This window comes from Scyliorhinus torazame, chromosome 1 (assembly GCF_047496885.1).
Source record: "Scyliorhinus torazame isolate Kashiwa2021f chromosome 1, sScyTor2.1, whole genome shotgun sequence".
NCBI classification, from domain to species: domain Eukaryota; kingdom Metazoa; phylum Chordata; class Chondrichthyes; order Carcharhiniformes; family Scyliorhinidae; genus Scyliorhinus; species Scyliorhinus torazame.
In genome coordinates, this window is record NC_092707.1 from 155,643,684 (window position 1) to 155,665,518 (window position 21,835).

Here is a 21,835-nt window from a genome sequence, read left to right on the forward strand (position 1 = left end):
CCATAAAGAAGAGTAAGGTAGACTATGAAAGTAAACTGGCTCAGAACATAAAAGCAGATAGTAAAAGCTTCTACAAATATATAAGACAAAAAAGAGTGGCTAAGGTGAATATTGGTCCTTTGGAAGATGAGAAGGGAGATTTAATAATAGGAGACGGGGAAATGGCTGAGGAGCTGAACAGGTTTTTTGGGTCAGTCTTCACAGTGGAGGACACAAATAATATGCCAGTGACTGATGGAAATAAGGATATGATAGGTGAGGACCTTGAGATGATTGTAATCACTAAGGAGGCAGTATTGGGCAAGCTAATGGGGCTAAAGGTAGACAAGTCTCCTGGCCCTGGTGGGATGCATCCCAGAGTGTTAAAAGAGATGGCTAGGGAAATTGTAAACGCACTAGTGATAATTTATCAAAATTCACTAGACTCTGGGGTCGTCCCAGAGGATTGGAAAGTAGCAAACGTGATACCACTGTTTAAAAAAGGAGGTCGGCAGAAAGCGGGTAATTATAGGCCGGTAAGCTTAACTTCGGTTGTAGGGAAAATGCTGGAATCTATCATTAAGGAGGAAATAGCGGGGCACCTGGAGGGAAATTGCCCCATTGGGCAGACGCAGCATGGGTTCACAAAGGGTAGGTCGCGTCTGACTAATTTGGTAGAATTGTTTGAGGACGTTACCAGTGCAGTAGATAACGGGGAGCCAATGGATGTGGTATATCTGGATTTCCAGAAAGCTTTTGACAAGGTGCCACACAAAAGGTTGCTGCATAAACTAAAGATACATGGCATTGAGGGTAAAGTGGTAGCATGGGTAGAGGATTGGTTAACTAACAGAAAGCAGAGAGTAGTGATAAATGGGTGTTTCTCTGGTTGGCAACCTGTAACTAGTGGGGTCCCTCAAGGATCAGTGTTGGGACGCAGTTGTTCACAATTTACATAGACGATTTGGAGTTGGGGACCAAGTGCAATGTGTCAAAGTTTGCAGACGACACTAAGATGAGTGGTAAAGCAAAAAGTGCAGAGGATACCGGAAGTCTGCAGAAGGATTTGGATAGATTTGGTGAATGGGCTAGGGTCTGGCAGATGGAATTCAATGTTGCCAAGTGTGAGGCTATCCATTTTGGGAGGAATAACAGCAGAATGGATTATTATTTAAACGGTAAGATGTTAAAACATGCTGCTGTGCAGAGGGACCTGGGTGTGCTGGTGCACGAGTCGCAAAAAGTTGGTGTGCAGGTGCAACAGGTGATTAAGAAGGCTAATCGAGTTTTGTCTTTCATTGCTAGAGGGATGGAGTTCAAGACTAGTGAGGTTATGCTGCAATTGTATAGGGTGTTGGTGAGGCCGCATCTGGAGTATTTTGTATTCAGTTTTGGTCTCCTTACCTGAGAAAGGACATATTGGCACTGGAGGGAGTGCAGAGGAGATTCACTAGGTTGATCCCAGAGTTGAGGGAATTAGATTATGACGAAAGGTTGAGTAGACTGGGACTGTACTCATTGGAGTTCAGAAGGATGCGGGGGGACCTTATTGAGACATATAAAATTATGAAGGGAATAGATAGGATAGATGCGGGCAGGTTGTTTCCACTGGTTGGGGAAAGCAGAACTAGGGGGCATAGCCTCAAAATAAGGGGAAGTAGATTTAGGAGGGAGTGTAGGAGGAAGTTCTTCACCCAAAGGTTTGTGAATCTCTGGAATTCCTTGCCCAGTGAAGCAGTTGAGGCTCCTTCTTTAAATGTTTTTAAGAAAAAGATAGATGCCTTTCTAAAGAATAAAGGGATTTGGGGATATGGTGTACAGGCCGGAGAGTGGAGCTGAGTCCACAAAGATCAGCCATGATCTCATTAAATGGCGGAGCAGGCTCGAGGAGCCAGATGGCCTACTCCTGTTCCTAATTCTTATGTTCTTATGTTCTTATGTTCTTTCCATCTCGGGCTGAAAATTACCAGATCGTCGATGTATACCGCACAATTGGGTAATCCTGAAACGACTGTGTTAGTTAACCGTTGAATGTGGCTGGGGCGCTTTTCATGCCAAATGGCATAACTTTGAATTGGTATATACCATCTGGAGTCACAAAAGCTGAAATCTCCTTCGCCCTTTCGGATATCGGTACCTGCCAGTAACCTTTAAGTAAATCCAACTTGGAAATAAAAGGGGACTGTCCCACTTTCTCAATGCATTCCTCCAAACGTGGGATAGGATAAGAGTCCGTTCTTGTAACTGCATTAACCTTTCTATAGTCCACACACAACCGTTGGGTACCGTCTGGTTTAAGTACCATCACTATGGGTGAGCTCCATTGGCTGCAACCCACTTCAATTATGCCATTTTTAAGCATACTCTCAATCTCTTTGTTAACCTGTGCCAATTTTAAAGGATTAAGTCTATATGAATAATGTTTGATTGGACCAGCATTTCCCACATCTACATCATGTATAGCCATTTTAGTACTTCCCAATTTATCGCCACAAACTTGTCCATGTGATATCAATTACTCTTTCAGGTCAGTTTGTTTTCCCTCTGGAAGATAACTCAACAATTTATCCCAATTTTTATGAACATCCTCATTTTCCAATTTAATTTGAGGTATGTCAAATTCACAGTCATCTGGATTTGGTTCGTCACTTTGAGTTAGAATCATTAAAACCTCCTCCTTTTTATCTCCTTCGATTTCAAAGTACCTTTTAAGCATATTCACATGACACACTCGGTGAGTCTTCCTTCTATCTGGTGTTTTTACCACATAATTCACCTCACTTAATTTCCTTTCAATCTGATAAGGTCCACAAAACCTAGCTTTTAAAGGTTCACCTACCACTGGTAACAATACTAAAACTTTATCTTCACTGGCAAAACTACGAACTTTGGATTTCTTGTCCGCTACCCGTTTCATCACATTTTGTGCAACTTTCAAATGTTGTCTAGCCAATTCACCTGCTCTATTTAATCATTCCCTAAAATTTGATACGTAATCCAATAATGTAATTTCCAATTTCTCACCCACCAATTTTTCCTGAATCAATTTAAGTGGTCCTCTTACCTCATGAGCAAAAATTATTTCAAAAGGACTAAATTTGATTGACTCATTAGGTGCATCCCTAATTGCAAACAGTACGAATGGAATTCCTTTATCCCAATCCTCTGGATAATCTTGACAATAAGCCCTCAACATTGTCTTTAATGTCTGATGCCACCTTTCTAACACTCCCTGTGATTCTGGATGGTACGCAGTTGATTTAAATTGTTTTATTCCTAAGCTATTCATAACTTCTTTGAATAACTTTGAGGTAAAATTTGATCCTTGATCCGATTGTATTTCTGTGGGTAATCCATATCTAGTAAAGAATTTAAGTAACTCGTCCACAATCTTTTTAGCTGTAATATTACGTACTGGAATGACCTCTGGAAACCTAGTAGACACATAGTCAAAAGATATTGATTCCCACTTTTTGTTTTAGGAAGTGGTCCTACGCAATCAATTAGGACCCTTGTAAAAGATTCCTCAAATGCTGGAATGGGTATTAAGGGCGCTGGTTTTATCACTGCTTGAGGTTTCCCTGTCACTTGACATGTGTGACATGATTAACAAAATTTAACTACATCTTTATGTGGACCAGGCCAATATAAATGTTTCTGGATTTTAGCTTGAGTTTTCCTTATCCCCAAATGACCTCCCACTGGTACCTCATGTGCAACTCGCAACACCTCCTTTCTATACCCTACCGGCAATACTACTTGATGAACTTCTGCCCACTTTTCATCCGCCTGCATATGTAAAGGTCTCCATTTTCTCATCAAGCCATTACTTTTACGGTAATAACATTCTGGTATACACTCAGATTCCTCTTCCGTGTATGCTTTCTGGTACATCCGTTTTATTTCTATATCTTTTTGTTGTAACTCCGCCAATTTTCCTGAACTAAAAATATCCACCTCATCCTCCACCTGTTCTTGTTCTTTTCCAACCATCTTATCAAAAATTGTTTAAAATAATTGCACTTCAACTTCATCTGCACTCTTTGATTTCTCCTCTTGTCTTAACTTGTAACTTTGCGACCTTGTTACTACACAACCCGGAAAAATCCTAGGATCTTCGTCCTTCAACACTTCAGTTGTTTGATTTTCCACTGGCTTATCAACCACAGTAGGCATCACTCCCACCTGCAATCCAGCTATATCATTACCCAAGAAAAACTGTATTACTGGACAAGATAGTTTCTCTATTACTCCTACTACCACTTCACCACTCTTCACTGGACTTTCCAACATTACCTTATATAATTGAACACTACTCCTCTCACCCTGAATTCCACATATTACCACCTTTTCTGGCAATATTCTTCCCAAACTACATAACTGCTCATCTCTTACCATTAAAGATTGACTAGCTCCCATATCTCTTAAAATTGGACTTCTTTATCTACTCCTCCTGATACACATGAGTAAACTCTCCCCACACAAGTAAATTCTTTAAAGAGATCTGGCACCTTCTTATCAATCACCTCTCGATCATTCTGTACAATCTTTTGCACCTCCTTCACTTCACTTGGGCTTTCCTTTACCACTCTAACAATCCCCACTCTCTTATCCTGTTTTACAACACCAGCCTTCCCAGTGCTTTTATTCAGCCACCAACACTGTGACTTTACAGGCCTAGTTTATTACAGTGAAAACATTTGATACTTTTCATTTCTTTTCCACCCTCCTGGATTTCTGTTTTAATCTGAGGTACGCTCTCCTTATTATCTCCCATCAGATCACCTATACCTTTACCACTTGAGTATTTCTCATATCCCCAGTTTCTATCCCTCACAGGCTGAAACTATTGTCTGAAAGCAAGCTTTGATTTATGAATTAATTCATAATCATCTGCCATTTGTGCTGCTAATCTCGCAGTTTTAACCCTCTGCTCTTCCACATGAGTTCTCACTACATCAGGAATTGAATTTTTAAACTCCTCCAAAAGTATTTCTCTGAGAGCTTCATACGTTTGGTCTATTTTCAAAGCCCTTATCCACCTATCAAAATTACTCTGTTTGAGCCTTTCAAACTCCATGTATGTTTGACCAAATTCTTTCCTTAAATTTCTAAACCTTTGTCTGTAGGCTTCAGGCACTAGTCCATATGCACCTAAGATGGATTTTTTCACCTCCTCATACGTCCCAGATACCTACTCCGGTAGTGATGCAAACACTTCACTGGCCCTACCTACCAGCTTTGTTTGAATCAGTAATACCCACATGCCCTGTGGCCATTTCATTTGTTTAGCTACCTTCTCAAATGAAATGAAAAAGGTTGCCACTTGCTTCTCATCAAACCTTGGCAATGCTTGGACATATTTAAATAGATCCCCACCACGCCTTTGACTATGACGCTCTTTCTCACTATCCTCATCACTATCATCCAATTGTACATTTCCCTTTATGTCTGCCAATTTTACCTGATTGTCATGTTTCATGGCCATTTTCTGAAGTTCAAACTCTCTCTCTCTCTATCTTTTTCCCTGATCTGTATCTCCCTTTCTTTTTCTTTTTGTTTTGCTAGGGCTATTCTTTCTTTGTTTCTTTCTTCTCTCTCCTTTTCATTTTCTCTCATTTCATGTTCAAGTTGCTTAATCTGCAACTGAATTTTTGCCATTTCCAATGTGTCAAACAGTATCTCAGGCAACTTTAAATGCTTAGCCACCGCCATAATTACCTCAGCTTCTCACATTTTGTCAGGTAATGTTAACTGCAATGTTTTTGCAAAATCTAACAGTCTGCTTTTAGTCTCTGTCTGTAAGGTACTGCATGTGACCGTCTCCACCCCCAGAAACTTCTGAGCCTCTGAAAGAGCCATTGTCCACAACACACTCACCACTTAAACTAAAATACCACACCTGAAAAGCATCCACAAAAGGCTCACCCCTCACTGTCTTTCAGTTCACTAAGCCAATCCAATAGAAAGACTTTTATCCTGGACGAGCCCCCAATTGTTATGGCTCAGGGTTTAGAGAACCCCAAGTGTATCATGGAGTTCACCTGACCCACAACTTTTAATAGATTGTGGTATGGGGAGCACACGGCCCCCTCTACAGGTGTGATACAGCAGAAATGGAAAAGTATTTTAAAAAACAAAACAATATTTATTCTATGAACTCAAGTTAACCTTTTTAAAACAAACAGTGAATATCTTAGCAACCAGTAAATCAAATACACCCCCAAAAGAATACAACACTAAGTAACCTGTATGCTGTCCTTTTACATCCTGAAGACTTAACAACCTTTAAACAGAAGCACATCAGGGTTTACATTCAATACTGAAAACATTTAAATTTCTGAATTCACTAAATGATCAAGAGATAGTCCTTCATGGCAGAGAGATCAACAGTACAGCTGCTTTGGCTGACTTCAGCTGCAACACACTGAAAAACGAAACCAAAAAGACAGAGACGTTCCCAAGCTTTTCTCAAAGTGAAACTAAAAAGCAGAACCAGAGCTCAGCTCCACCCACACTCTGACAACACTGCAGTAACATGAGCAGCTAACCATTTCTTAAAGCGACATTCTCATGACCCATGTTTGCATAATCATGACAGGAGGCAGCTAACTAGTAATAGCAGACGTCTATTGAATATTGTTATGAAGCCATCTAAAGGGCAGAGTTCCAAAGGTTGTGGTGGCTATGGATGCGGAGAAGGCATTTGATAGGGTAGAGTGGAGGTATTTGCTGGAGGTGTTGGGTAGGTTCGGATTTGGGGCACCATTTATCTCATGGGTGGGGTTATTGTTTGTGGCCCCCAGAGCTAGTGTTAGGATGAATGCAGTTAGCTCGGGGTATTTCCGTCTATATAGGGGCACATGGTAGGGCGGCCACTTACCCCGCTTCGGTTCGTATTAGCGATAGAGCCTCTGGCTATTACACTCTGGGCTTCTGTGGAGTGGTCAGGTATTGTGAGAGCGGGTAGGGAGCACAGAGTTTCACTGTATGTTGATGACTTGTTATTGTATACATTAAATCCGCTGGGGTGTATGGATAAGATTATGAGTATATTGGTGAAAATTGGCATCTTCTTGGGCTATAAGTTGAATATGACCAAAAGTGAAGTATTTCTGTTAAATTCATTGGGGAGAGGGACAGATTTGAGTGCCTTTCCATTCAAGTTGGCCAGAAATAGATTCAAGTACTTAGGTATTCAGGTGGCTCAGGGCTGGGCCACGATGTATTTAATCTGACAAGCCTGGTGAAGGAGGTGAAAGAGGTGGGATGCCCTTCTGCTTTCATTAGCTAAGTGGGTGCAGAAACTCAAGATGAACGTCTTTCCAAGGTTTTTGCTCATGTTCCAGTCCCTCCCAATATTCCTGCGAAGGCGTTCTTCTGTAAGATGGGTAGAATAATTTTGGATTTTGTATGGGCTGGTAAGACATCGTGGGTTTGGAGGGTGTTTTTTCAAAGGACGCGGCGGGTGGGGGGGTTGGCTCTCCCTAATTTTCTGTATTATTATTGGGCGGTGAATGCAGAGAAGGTTCGGCAGTGGTGGGTGTTGCGTCCTGGTGCTTGGCCCAGAGGAATCATGCACTAGAGAATGTCTAGTTCTTGACTAGTTAAATGTTTATTGTTACAATTACTTACCTGGGTTAGATAACTGTAAGAATATTATCAAAATCTACTAACCACCATAAATTATCTAAGAGCTATTACAAATGTGACTATCCACTATAACGACGATCTCCTCACTCCCTGAGGTAACAATGTCACGTGGTTGTTCTCTACTGTCACCTGCTGGTTGGAGGTCATATACATTACTATTTACATGATTGCTTATGCATGTCATCAGAGTGGGGATGGGGAGAGGCGGAGTGTGTATAGGTGGAGCAGGCATCGCTTATGGAGGTTAGCTTGAGAGCTTTGACTGCTGCCCCGCTCTCATTTGTCCCGGGGGTAGTATACGGGAAGTCCAGTGGTGGGCGTCTTCCTCAAAGACCTGGAGCCAGTTTAGGCGGCATTTTGGTTTGGGGAACATGTTAGTGCTGGCCCCTGTTTGTGGGAATCATGGTTCGCCCGGCACGGTTGGATGCAACATTGAAGCAGTGACATTGGGGTGACAGGGATGTGTGAAGGGTCTGCTCTTAGAAGGTAGGTTTGTGAGCTTTGAGGAGTTGCGGGAAAAGCACGACTTGCTGGGCTGGGGGGGGGGAAATTTAGATAGCTACAGTTGTGAGAGTTCATGTGGAAGGAGATGTCCTCGTTCTCTCGACTTGCAGATCACGACTTGCTTGATAGGCTGCTCATGCCAGATGAGTTGGGGGATAGGAGAATTATGGACATCTATGGATGGCTAGTGGACACAGGGAAAGCACCGATTGAGGAGATAAAGCGGATGTGGGAGGAAGAGCTGGGTATGGAATTGGGATGGGAATGTGGAGTGAAATTGTGCGCCGGGTCGATGCTACATCGTCATGTGCTAGGATGAGCTTTGTACAGTTCAAGGTGGTGCATCGGGCCCATATGACATGGGCGCAAATGAGTGGGTTCTTCGCAGGGGTGTAAGAGGTGTAGAGGGGGACCCGCTAACCATATCCACATATTCTGGTCATGTCTGTGGTTGGTGGGGTTCTGGGGCTCAGTATTTGAGACACAAGCGAAAATTGTGGGTGTGGAGATATTATCGGGTCCTCTTGAGGTGATCTTTGGGGTGTCGGAAGTGCCGGGGCTGATGGAAGGGAAGGGGGACGATGTGATAGCCTTCGTTACATTGATTGCCCGGAAGCAAATGTTTTTGGAATGGCGGTCGTGGGAAGCTGCTGGAGGTGTCATAGAAGCCCTACAGTGCAGGAGGCCATTCAGCCTGTCGAACCTGCACCGACCCTCAGAAAGAACACCCTATCTAGGCCCAAACCCCCTCCCACTCCCCATAACACCACCTAACCTTTAGACACTAAGGAGCAATTTAGTATGGCCAATTCACCGAACCTGCACATCTTTGGACTGTGGGAGGAAACCGGAGCACCCGGAGGAAACACACGCAGGCACTGGGAGAACACACAAACTGCGCACAGACAGTCGTCCAAGATCAGAATCGAACCTGAGTCTCTGGCGCTGTGAGGCAGCAATGCTAACCACTGTGCCACCGTGCCGCAGCCTGTCGACATGGTTGGGGGATGTCGCAGAATTCCTTAAACTGAAGAAGATTAAGTTTGCCCTTCGGGGCTTGGATGGGGGGTTTTGGACGAGATGGAGGCAATTTTTGTCTCTGTTTACGAATCTGTTTATTGCCAGCGGGTAGGGGAAGGTTTAGGGGAGAAAAGGGAAAAAATTACAAATTAGCGCAGAGGGTAGGGGAAGCGTCGTGTGGGAGGGAAGGGGGGATTGGGGTGTTTAGGGGAGAAAAAAATGTCAAATTAGGGGGGTTATATTTGTTATTGAATGATTGTTCGTTGTTCTGTATGCTTGGATTTGAATAATAATATTTTAAAAATGTAAAAAATAAAACAAAATAAAAAAGTTTTGTGTAATGAGAGATTCTGATTTATTTAATGGGTAGCACCATTGCTGGGCCCCATCCTCCCAATCTCATGTTTCAAACAGAAACTTCCGTGCTAAAGTTTTCTTTTTGCAGGTTTTCTCAATTCTTTGATATTTGTGAAGTCTTTGATTTGTCAGATACTGATAAAGCCACAGATACCGAGCAGCAGTGACCACTGGCTATCTGTTTCCCCTGACCTGATAAGGATGTGGTCATTGGCTCTTCCTGCTCAACATGAACTGAGCTTCTCTAGTTTTTATAAACATTTGTAGATATTCCTTGTGCCCAGCATCTGCTGCCATTCAAATGCATACTTACTGTAACTCACAATCTGACCAATGCAAAGAAGCTAAGGAACACAAACTAAAGCATCACAACATTGAACAGCCCTAATCATTGTCAAAATGATATTCTGCCTGATTGTGACTTGTAGTGCATTATTCATTTTTGACCTACTCATCTTGCCAATCCTCTAAGATTTGCTTGGATTCTCCGGAATTGACGACGATCAATCATATTAGTTTTCTTTGAACCTTTCTCTTTACAAGAAATAAAAATATTTGGGAATGGGGGAAAAAAAGGCAGTTTGGTTGACAATCAAGCATCATCCAGTTGGGTAATTTGCTTTCCAATTGGTGTAGGAAGGCCATGCGTCACAAGGATGGATTGTTGGCCGATGAATGACTGGAGCGTTGGGATAGGTCATGTGATGAAACCTCCATTTACTCACAGTTGGCAACCCTATTGACTTAACGAACAAAGAACAAAGAAAAGTACAGCACAGGAATAGGCCCTTCGGCCCTCCAAGCCTGCGTCGACCATGCTACCCATCGAAACTAAAATCTTCTACACTTCTGGGGTCCGTATCCCTCTATTCCCATCCTATTTATGTATTTGTCAAGACGCCCCTTAAATGTCACTATCGTCCCTGCTTCCACCACACCTCCTCCGGCAGCGAGTTTCAGGCACCTACTACCCGCTGTGTAAAAAACTTGCCTCGTACATCGCCTCTAAACCTTCTCTAGTCTTTGACACATGGTCAATGGAACAACCAGGAAGTACTTCTTTCATGAATCTCGATCTCTCTCTCTCTTGAAAAGGTTATAATTGCTTAGGGCCAATGGAAGCTTTAAATACCGAGACTGATGGTTTTTTGTTAAACTTGGGTATCAAGGGATATGGAGCTAAAATGGGTAACTGAGGTACAGATCAGCCATGATCTAATTGAGTGACTTGAGGAGCTGAATGGCCTACTCTTGTTCCCACATTCCAATGGCACCATCTTCCTACAGTGTCTCTCCAGTGTTGCCCAGATGGATGTACAGTGCTTACCGAGCTACTTTGAGCAGAATTATCACTGGCATTGCTTTCTTTATTTGCCTCTATATCGTTACTTCAGTAGTTCCATAAGGATCTACCCTTCCCCCCCCCCCCCCCCCCACCATTTAAATATTTCTACTTGGTGACATCACCCAGAGGCACAGGGTCAGATTCTGCATGTACCTTGGGAACACCAAGAGCAACCTTACGACTACATCTCCTGACCACTGGAACATAAAAGGAGGCCCTCAATTCTGTTCCACCTTGCAGGGAGACCATGGCTGATCTCACCATGGTCAGGCCGCAAAGTATGACATTCTTGCTTTAGAATAGCCACAATTTCCTCCAGTTAATCATTCAGAAGGCCAAAGCAACTACCTCACGATGTTAAAGATGGAAGTTGTTGTTGTTGTGGTCATCCTGTGCTTAGACAGAGCAAATAGAGAGAAATGGAATGGCCTGCCTTATGGTTGTGAATGTCCTCCCGCCTGATATTCCCAAATTAATTGTGACCAAACCAGAGCCTCACATCGATCTTGATTCCATAGCCCAGATTCTCAGCTGCTGCGAGACAATATCTGTTTCAAACAGCAGATGGCACCAAAACAGATGAAGTGGGAATGGAGAGGTCCAACCTGTCTCTCAGGTCATTGTGCCCTCTAGAGTCAAAGGTTTGAAGGGCAATTATAGTTCCAGTTTTAAAAGACTATCCCTTGATGCAAACTCTAAATTGCCTTTTGAAAAAATTATTTTCAAGAAGTAAATCTAATCTGACATTGACTTCTGTGTATCGCAAAGGTATTGGCACAGTTTGTCCCAAATTTCAATGTTGCCTGCAGCCTCGGCAAGCTCATTCAAAACTCTGCTGCCTGAGTCATAACTCAAATCAAGTCCTGTTCATCCATCACCCCCTGTACAAACTGACCTACACTGGGCTCCCCACCTGGCAATGCCTCAATTTTAAAAGCTGAAGACACAGTTGTATATGATGATAAATGGCCACACTTAAGAAACCAGAATTGGAAGAGCACAAGGCTCTCAAAGGATTGTTTACGGCTGGGGGGAATTTTGGAGACAAGGGGAGGAGAAAGGCTTGGTGAGTTTAGGAGCAAGGATGAAAATGTTTCAAAAGCACTCCATGGAGTGATGTACATCAGTGAGTTCAAACTGGAGAGACACTGCATGATTGGGAGGCTAGTGGCAGCTTTTATTGTGAAAGAAATTGCGCCGACCCTTAAACCTGCAATTCCTTGAATTAGCTCAGCAAATTTAGGTGCAGGTATTGTGCTCTTTAATTTGCAAGATAAAGGGTTTTGCACTAACCATAAAACACTCACTTCTCACAACCATGTCCCTGTTATCTCTTTGAGACTGCAATTTAATAATGGTCAATGCTAAATAAGGTAGATAAGGCCAAATACGAATTAGGCTGAGATTACTTGAACTAATTGCACGAAGAACACTTACAGCCAGAGACTTTCATTTGATTGACTGGGATTAAATTTGGTCCCAGGTGAATGGACAGTATCAAGTCCCTCCATTTTGGCACCTTAATAGCACCTCATTAGTCAGTGTCACAGCTGATTTCACAGTTATTACATCACTACAGGCCTGTGTTGCTTAAAGATAGGTACAAATAAAGACATTTTTAAACCTACAAACTTTAATTTACAAAGAAAGAATTGTATTTATATAGCACCTTTCATAACCTCAGGATTTTCCAAATTGTTTCACAGCCAATTAATTACCTTTTGAAGTCACTGTCATAATATAAGAATGTCAGCAGCTGAATCATGCACAGCAAGCTCCGTATCAGCAATGTAATAATCACCAGATAGAAACACAGAAAAAATAGGAGCAGGAGGAGACCATTCAGCCCTTCGAGCCTGCTCCGCCATTCATTATGATCATGGTTGATCATCCAACTCAATAGCTTAATCCCGCTTTCCCCCATATCCTTTGATCCCCTTCGCCCTAAATGCTACATCTAACTGCTTCTTGAAGCCACACAATGTTTTGGACTCAACAATTTCCTGTGGTAACGAATTCCACAGGCTCACCACTCTCTGGGTGAGGAGATTTCTCCACGTTTCTGTCCTAAATGGTATCCTCAGACTGTGACCACTGGTTCTGGACACACCCACCATTGGGAACATCCTTCCTACATCTACCCTGTCCAGTCCTGTTAGAATTTTAGAGGTTTAATGAGATCATACCCTCATTCTTCTGAATTCCAGCGAATACAATCCTAACCGATTCAATCGCTCCTCGTACGTCAGGAATCAATCTGGTAAACCTTTGCTGCACTCCCTCTATAGCTAGGACACCCTTCCTCAGAAAAGGAGACCAAAACCGCACACAATATTTCAGGTGTGGCCTTGCCAACAAGGCCCTGTATAATTGCAGCATCCCAGTTCTTGTACTCAAATCCTCTCGCAATGAAGACCAGCATACTATTTGCCTTCGTTACCGTCTGCTGCATCTGCATGCTTATCTTCAGTGGCCGATAGACGAGGACACCCAGGTCTCGTTGCACATTCCCCGCTCCTAACTTATGGACATTCAGATAATAGTCTGCCTTCTTGTTTTTGCTCCCAAAGTGGATAACCTCGCATTGATCCAAATTATATTGCACCTGCCATTCATTTGCCCACTCACTCAACTTGTCCAAATCACATTGAAGGATCTCTGTATCCGTGTCACAGTTCACCCTCCCACCCAACTTGGTGTCATCTGCAAATTTGGAGATATGCCATTTTGTTTCCTCATCCCAAATCATTAATATATATTGTGAATAGCTGGGGTACCAGCACCAATCCCTGCGGTACCCCACTAGTCATTGCCTTCCAATTTGAAAAAGACCCGTTAATTCCGACTTTGTTTCCTGTCAGCAAACCAGTTTTCTATTCATCTCAATACAATACCCCCAATCCCATGCACTTTAATTTACACGGTATTTTTATGTGGGACTTTGTCAAAAGCCTTCTGAAAGTTCAAATAAACTACGTCCACTGGCTCCCTATCATCAATTCTACTCGTTACATCCTCAAAGAGTTCCAGTAGATTTGTCAAGCAAGATTTCCCCTTCATAAATCCATGCTGACTCTGTCCGATCCTGCCACTGTTTTCTCAGTGCTCTGCTATAAAATCTTTGATAATTGATTGACGAATTTCCCCCACTACATATGTTAGGCTTACTGGTCTATAATTCCCTGCTTCTTCTCTACCTCCCTTTTTAAATAGTGGAGTTATATTAGCCACCCTCCAATCTGCATGAACTATTCAGCAGTTTATAGAATCCTGGAAGATGACCACCAATGCATCCACTATTTCTAGAGCCACCTCCTTCAGTACCCTGGGATGCAGATTAGCAGGCTCTGGGGATTTATTAGCCTTCAATCCCATCAATTTCCCCAACACCATTTCTCTACTGATATTGATCACCTTCAGTTCTTCCTTCTCATTAAACCCTGCATTCCCCAACATTTCTGGTATCTTATTTGTGTCCTCATTTGTGAATTCAGAACCAAAGTATGTATTTAGTTGCTCAGCCATTACTTTGTCCCCTATAATACATTCCCTATTTCTGACTGTAAGGTACCTACATTTGTCTTCACCAATCTTTTTCTCTTGATATACCTACAGAACTTTTACAGTCAGTTTTTATGTTCCCTGCAAGCTTACTTTTGGACTCTTATTTTTCCCTTCTTAATGAATTGGTTGGTCCTTCTTTGCTGAATTCGAAACAGGTCCCAATCCTCAGACCTGTTGTTTTTCTTGGCCAATTTATGTGACTTCCTTGGATCGAATACAATCCCTAATTTCCCTTGTAAGCCATGAATTAGTCATTTTACTCTTGTGCCAGACAGGAATAAACAATTGTTGCAGTTCATCCATGCACTCTTTGAATGTTTGCCATTGCCTATCCACTGTCATCCCTTTAAGTAAAATTCCCCAATTGATCATAGTACGGTAGCACAGTGGTTAGCATTGTTGCTTCACAGCTCCAGGGTCCCAGGATCAATTCCTGGCTTGGGTTACTGTCTGTGCGGAGTCTGCGCGTTCTCCCCTTGTCTGCGTGCGTTTCCTCCGGGTGCTCCGGTTTCCTCCCACAACTCCCGAAAGACGTGCTGTCAGGTGAAATGGACGTTCTGAATTCTCCCTCCGTGTACCCGAACAGGTGCCAGAGTGTGGCGACTAGGGGATTTTCACAGTAACTTCATTGCAGTGTTAATGTAAGCCTACTTGTGACATAAAGATTATTATTATAGCTAACTCACGCCTCATTTCATTTTTAATCTTTGTTAAGATTCAAGACACTGGCCTCAGAATAATTCACTCTCCATTTTGATGAAAGATTCTATCATATTATGGTCGCTCATCCCCAAGGGATCGCACACAACTAGATTGCCAATGATTCCGTTCTCATTACACAGAACCCAATCTAGGATAGTCTGCTCTCTAGTTGGCTCCTCAACATATTGATCCAGAAACCCATCCCACATATACTCCAAGAATTCCTCCTCTATGATATTGTGGCTAATTTGATTTTCCCAATCAATATGCAGATTAATATCACCCATAATTATAGTTGTTCCTTTATCACACACGTCTCTAATGTCCTGTTTAATGCCATTCCCAACAATATCACTGCAGTTTGGGAGTCTACATATGACACCCACTAATGTATTTGCTCCTTGCTGTTTCTCAGCTCTACCTATACAGATAACCTGTTTTTTTAAGTGATGTTGACTGAGGGGTAAGTATTGGTCAATAGACAGAGCAGAACTCCCCTACTCTTCTTCGAAATATCTGGCAAATTTCTTGTGCCCACCTGAGAGGATGGACAGGACCCTGTTTTAATCTTTCACCCAAAAGACAGTACTTCTGACACTTCAGCTTTCCCTCTACTGCAATGGAAATGCCAGCCTGGATTATGTGCTGAAGTCTCCAGAGTGGGTCTTGAATCCTGAACGTTTTGACTTAGAATTGAGAGTGATGAGCGGTGCTAACACTTATAAAAAATAATCATAGAATCATTCTCTTACCTTTGCTCCTAAGATTGACCCCTTCCTTCCTTATAGCCTCACTTTATCTTATTTGGTCTCACTTTCTCCCAGAGTTGAAACTGCAGATCTTACCTTCCTCAGGCTGCCCATTCCATGCTCTGTTACTCTTTGCTTTTGCACATTTCAGCCTTGCTGAGAGTCTTCAACTTGGTCCTTCACCTGGGCTTTACAATGAAATAGCCATCATCATCCCTGCCTTGCTCCCGCCAACATGATTGGGGCATTGGCACAGACAGATTATGATGTCACAGCCTTTATCCCCATGGAAACACAAACATGTTACAAAGTGTGTCCAATCAGAAACAGGAAAAGTTTCAGATAAATATCACAGCGCTACAATTGACAAATAGTAAAATGTATTTAAATATAATTGTATATTTGTTTTGTTTGGGATTTGGTGAGAATTAAATCAGCTTCAGATCTGAGAAATTTAACACTGTACCAGCTACATAAATACAAGTCAGAGGCTGGGAAGTTTTAAAAATGTATTTTATTCCAAGCATATTGAAAAGTACAAAAACATAAATAAATGGAAAAACATTCTCCACATCTCACAGTTCACCAGTTTGTGCAAGTTTTTCACCCTTTTCACCCCTCCCCTTCCCCCTCCCCTCTCTCCTTCCCCCAACCCCTGCGCCGAACAATTCTTCAAACATGGTCATGAGCAGTCCCCATGTCTCAAAGCCCTCGCTGATCCTCTCAGTTTAAACTTAATCTTCTCCAGCTAGAAGAAGTCACAAATAAGATACCAGAAATGTTGGGGAATGCAGGGTTTAATGAGCCAGGCTCCCACCCACGGCATTGTCGACCGTCATTCCAGCAGATTCCTTCACCGGGCAACTAGAGGTGAAGGCCACAATGTCGGCCTTCCTCTCCTCCATCAGCTCCGGCATTTCTGACATCCCAAAAATCACCACCACAGGGTCCGGCCCGGCCTCTACCCCCACAATCTTTGATAACGTCTCAAACATCCCCCTCCCAGAATCTCTCCAACTTCTCAGCCCCAGAACATATGCGCGTGATTTGCTGGTCCTCGCCCACACTCGCCTGCCACCCCCTGGAAGAACCCACTCATCCTTGCCTGAGTCATATGCACCCCATACACTACCTTAAACTGAATCAAACTACATCCCTACAAACCCCGTCCTTTTGCTCAGCAGGCTGCCCCCCCCATCCCCCCGCGACTTTGAATCAAACCCCGATTGAAATACCTGACCCACCCATCCCTTTCTTAACCTAACCTGTTCCTTCACCCGGAGATCCGTCTCCTGCAGAAAGACCACCCCCTACCGCCTTCAAGCTCCTCAAGTGCGGAAAGACCCGAGACCTCTTCATCGGCTCGTTCAATCCCCATATATTCCATATTACGAATCTTACTAGTGGCTTGCGCCGCAACTCCCCTCTACTGTGCCATCCTCCCCTTCCAATTCTGTCCCCTTTAATTTCACCCTAAATGGACCCAACCAAGATGGCCCCCTTCTCCCGTCATGATCCCGCTACTACTCCAGCACTGCCATGTTGTGTTACACCCCCTTCCCCACCCCCAATTGGCCAACCCCCGTGGCCACCTCTCACACCTCACTTCTGTTCACCAGCATTACTTGCAAGCGTGCCAGTTCCTGCCTGAAGGCCCCTCCTATCCACCCCTCCAACCCTTCCCCCACCTTCCCCTCCTTGGTCTGTGCAAACAGCTCCCTCTGGATCCCACCTTCACCCACACAAACAAAGTCACACCCTGAATCGAAGGTCACCTCCTCGAAAAAAGAAAAACACCACAAACAGAGGGGTGATGGGGGGGGGGGGGGGGGGGTCAATTTCCCCCTTACAAACTTATTGCCGTTTAGCAAGCAATCACAACGACAAAATCACCCCACCCGAGAAGAAAAATCCCCCATTCCTCCGGCCCCCACAATACCCGCGTCTTCCGATCTCTGTTGTTCCAGCTCCTCCGTCTCCCATCAGCATTCAGTTCTCCTCCAGTTTATGGTCTCCAGAAAAGTCATTGGCCCCCTCTGGGGTTTCGAAATAGTACTCCCGGCCTTCAAAGATCACCCACAGTTTCATCGGGTACAGCACCCCAAACCTGATCTGCCTTCAGTATAGAACCGCTTTGGCCTTGTTGAACCCGACTTGCCTGTTCGCCAGCTCCGCTCCAATGTCCTGATAGATTCGGATGCTGTCCCCCTCCCAATTGCAGTTCCGCTTCTCCCTGGCCCACTGCAGGATCATCTCCTTCTCCACAAACTTATGGAGTCTCACAATCACCGCCCGTGGCGGCTTCCCCGCTTCAGCCTCCACCTCCGGGGCCTTGTCCAGCAACCCCTCTGCCACCAGCCCCGCCAGCATCCTTGAGATGTAACTCGTGGCACTCGTGCCTTCCACATCCTCAGGCAAGCCAACGGTCCTTCTGGATCTATTCTCTTGCTCCTCTACCTTTGCCCTTAGTGACTTGCAAAGGTCCCTTTTGAGCCCTACTACCGCCTCCAATGCCACTATCCGATCACTGTGATCGGACATCCCCTTCTCCATCTCCCAGATCTCCCTGAGCCTCCAGGCACTTCTCGACTCTACATTGATTCTTTCAAGGGAGCTACCCCTCCCTTGATGGCCTTCGACCAATCTTCCTGCATCTCCTTTCGTTGCTGGCGGAACTCCTCTCTGATGAACACCATCAACTGCTCCATCTGGGGTTTTCCAACTTGCAACAACCCTTTCCCCTCCGCCATCTTTCCAATTGCTACTGCGCCACAGCTATCTTCCAGTTCTTTGGCCAGGTCTTTAACATTTTCCTGCAAGCTCTGATCATCAGCAGGCATGCCACTCTCAGGGAAAATTCTCCTCCACACCTTCAGCTCCACTTTCCTGTCCAAAGTTCCCCGCTTTCGGGTAAAAAGAGCTGAAACTAACGCCAACGACCAGAGCTGCATTGTGTGCGCCCACTCACTCCATGGCCACCACCGGAAGTCGTCAGAGGCTGGCAGTTCTGTGGCAAGTAACTCACTCTCTGATTCCTCAAAGTCTCTGCAAGACTTTGAAGCCACAAGTAAATAGCATGATGGAATACTCTCCACCTGCTTGAATGAGTGCAGCTACAATACTTACTTAGGAGAAATCAGGCAGCTTGATTGGCATCCCATCCACCACATTAAACATTCACTCACCCCATTGATGCCACAAGAGCTGCAGTGTGTACAATCCGCAGAAGGCACTGCTACAGCTCGCCATGGCTCCTAACACAGCACCTTCCAAACCCATGACCTAAAAGCTCACTGCCATTTTCTGAAGGGCCAATTAGGAATTGGCTTTGCCCATATCCTGAAAAGGAATTCAGATAAAATAATTTGTCCAATAAAAAATGTATAACTGTGGTAGTATCAGGTATTGCAGTACCCGAGAGGCTGTAGACCATTGGGTAAACCTAGGAGTTTACCATTGGCTGTTTGTTATGTAGCTCCGCCCTGACGGGTGGGGTATAAGAATAGGTGCCAGCCCAGCAGCCCTCATTCGGTACCGAAGCTGCTGGGGAACAGATCTAGTCTATTAAAGCCTTCAGTTATGTTACAACCTCGTCTTTGAGTTTAATTGATCGTGCATCAATAACATTGAAAGGCTAGAACAGGGACTGTTACTGTCACAGAGTTTGCAATCACATCATCTGAGTGTGACAGGCAATCTCAACATTTTATTTTAAATGGATAAATCCATTTTGTTGTGTTGCCAATTATTGTTTTTTCTTAGTTATTCTCCTCCATTTCTGTGTTTCTCTGTTATTCTTCTATGGCGTTGTTATCTTTACATTTCTCTCTCTTATTTCCCATCTCTGTGTTACTCGGTTACCTTCTATCTCTGTGTTTCTGTCACCCTCTAGCTCTCTTACCCACTATCTCTGTGTTACTCTGTTACCCCCTACCTGTTATCCTCTATCATAGTAAAAGGGTCTGTCATAGAAAGTGTTAACATAGGACTGGGTACAATATCGCCCACAGTGTGATATAAAGGAATATATGACCTGAGTTTAGAGAACAGTCTTTTACTCATCAGAGACTTGTGTAGAGGCAAGCATGGAGACAGCTCCTAGCTTAGAACTTAAATTGTATATATGTATATAGCTACAAATAGTTAATAAACAATTACTATTATCACTTCTTGGCCCAAGATGAGGTGCAAAGCCTTTTCTTGTCAGCTTGGATCTTGTATGTCTCTCTAATGGAGACCATGAATTGGCTTCAATTTGAATTTGAATTGGTTTTTGGAGCAAGCAATGAGATGGATTAAGGGTTTGCCCTGTCCACTCTGCGCATTGGCTTTGAAACTTTAAGGACGCGATAAAAAAATACAATGACTGTTAATCTGCACAAGACTCAGAACCTCTTCCTCAGACCTACTGCATTGCACACAACATCTTACAATGTGAATCATAGAATTTACAGTGCAGCAGGAGGCCATTCGGCACATCAAGTCTGCACGAGCCCTTACAAAGAGCACCCTACTCAAGCCCACATATCTACCCTATCCTTGTAACCCCTGCTTAACCTTTTTGGATGCTAAGGGCAATTTAGCACGGCCAGTCCACCTAACCTGCACGTCTTTGGACTGTGAGAGGAAACCGGAGCACCCGGAGGAAACCCAAGCAGACATGGGGAGAAGGTGCAGACTCCGCACAGACAGTGACCCAAGCCGGGAATCGAACCTGAGACCCTGGAGTTATGAAGCAACGGTGCTAACCACTATGCGACCGTGCTGCCCAAGACAACCCAGAACCTCACATAGCTGGAGAAAAACCTGGAAGATTGAAAACGCAGGATTCTGACCTGACAAAGAAGTGAGGGCCCAGAAAGAGATCACCAGAGAAAAGCTCCAAAGCAAGATTGGATTCAGAGGCACAAATTAAACACCACACTGAAGCAGAACACGCCATTGAATCCCATGGAAGTCCTTCAATACTCAGATCACAGGATCAGAAGACCGAGCAGGGGTGAGCTTAAAAAAAATTAATTCCTTGGTCAGAACATATTTTTGAAAAGTATTTATGTCAGCAGCACTCAGAATTGCCATTTTAAAAATACAGTGTTGACAGCCTGAGTCCCGCGCCTGAACACACGGCAGCCGAGCTCGCTCTGTTCAAAAAATATATATAATTTAAAAATAATCGGCAGTTAAAAGACCCAGCAAAAGGCAGGATTCTACACTCCATGGATCAAAAATCTACCTTACCATGCCAGTTTAAACTCATTCAAGGCCCAGGTGAGTCCCCAAAATTGGGGATGTTGGAGAAAGAGTTTCCTTCCTCACAAAGCCTGTGTGGAATAAATGGAAAGTAGGAAGGAACTTAAGCAAGGAGTCAGGAGGGCTAAAAGGGGTCACGAATAGGCAAATAGGGTTAAGGAAAATCCCAAGGCTTTTTACATGTACATAAAAACCAAGATGGTAGACAGGGAAAGGGTTGGCCCAGGGAAGGGAATCTATGTGTGGAGCCAGAGGAAATGGGCGAGGTACTAAATGGACACTTTGCATCAGTATTCACCAAAGAGGAGGAATTGGTGGATGTTGAGTCTGGAGAAGGGTGCGTAGATAGCCTGGGTCACATTGAGATCCAAAAAGAAGAAGTGTTGGGCATCTTGAAAAATATTAAGGTGGCTAAGTCCCCAGGGCCTGATGGGATCTACCCCAGAATACTGAAGGAGGCTAGAGAGGAAATTGCTGAGGCCTTGACAGAAATCTTTGGATCCTCACTGTCTTCAGGTGATATCCCGGAGGACTGGAGAATAGCCAATGTTATTCTTTTGTTTAAGAAAGGTAGCAAGGATAATCCAGGGAACTACAGGCCGGTGAGCCTTACGTCAGTGGTAGGGAAATTACTGGAGAGAATTCTTCGAGACAGGATCTATCCCCATTTGGAAGCAAGTGGATGTATTAACGCGAGGCAGCATGGTTTTGT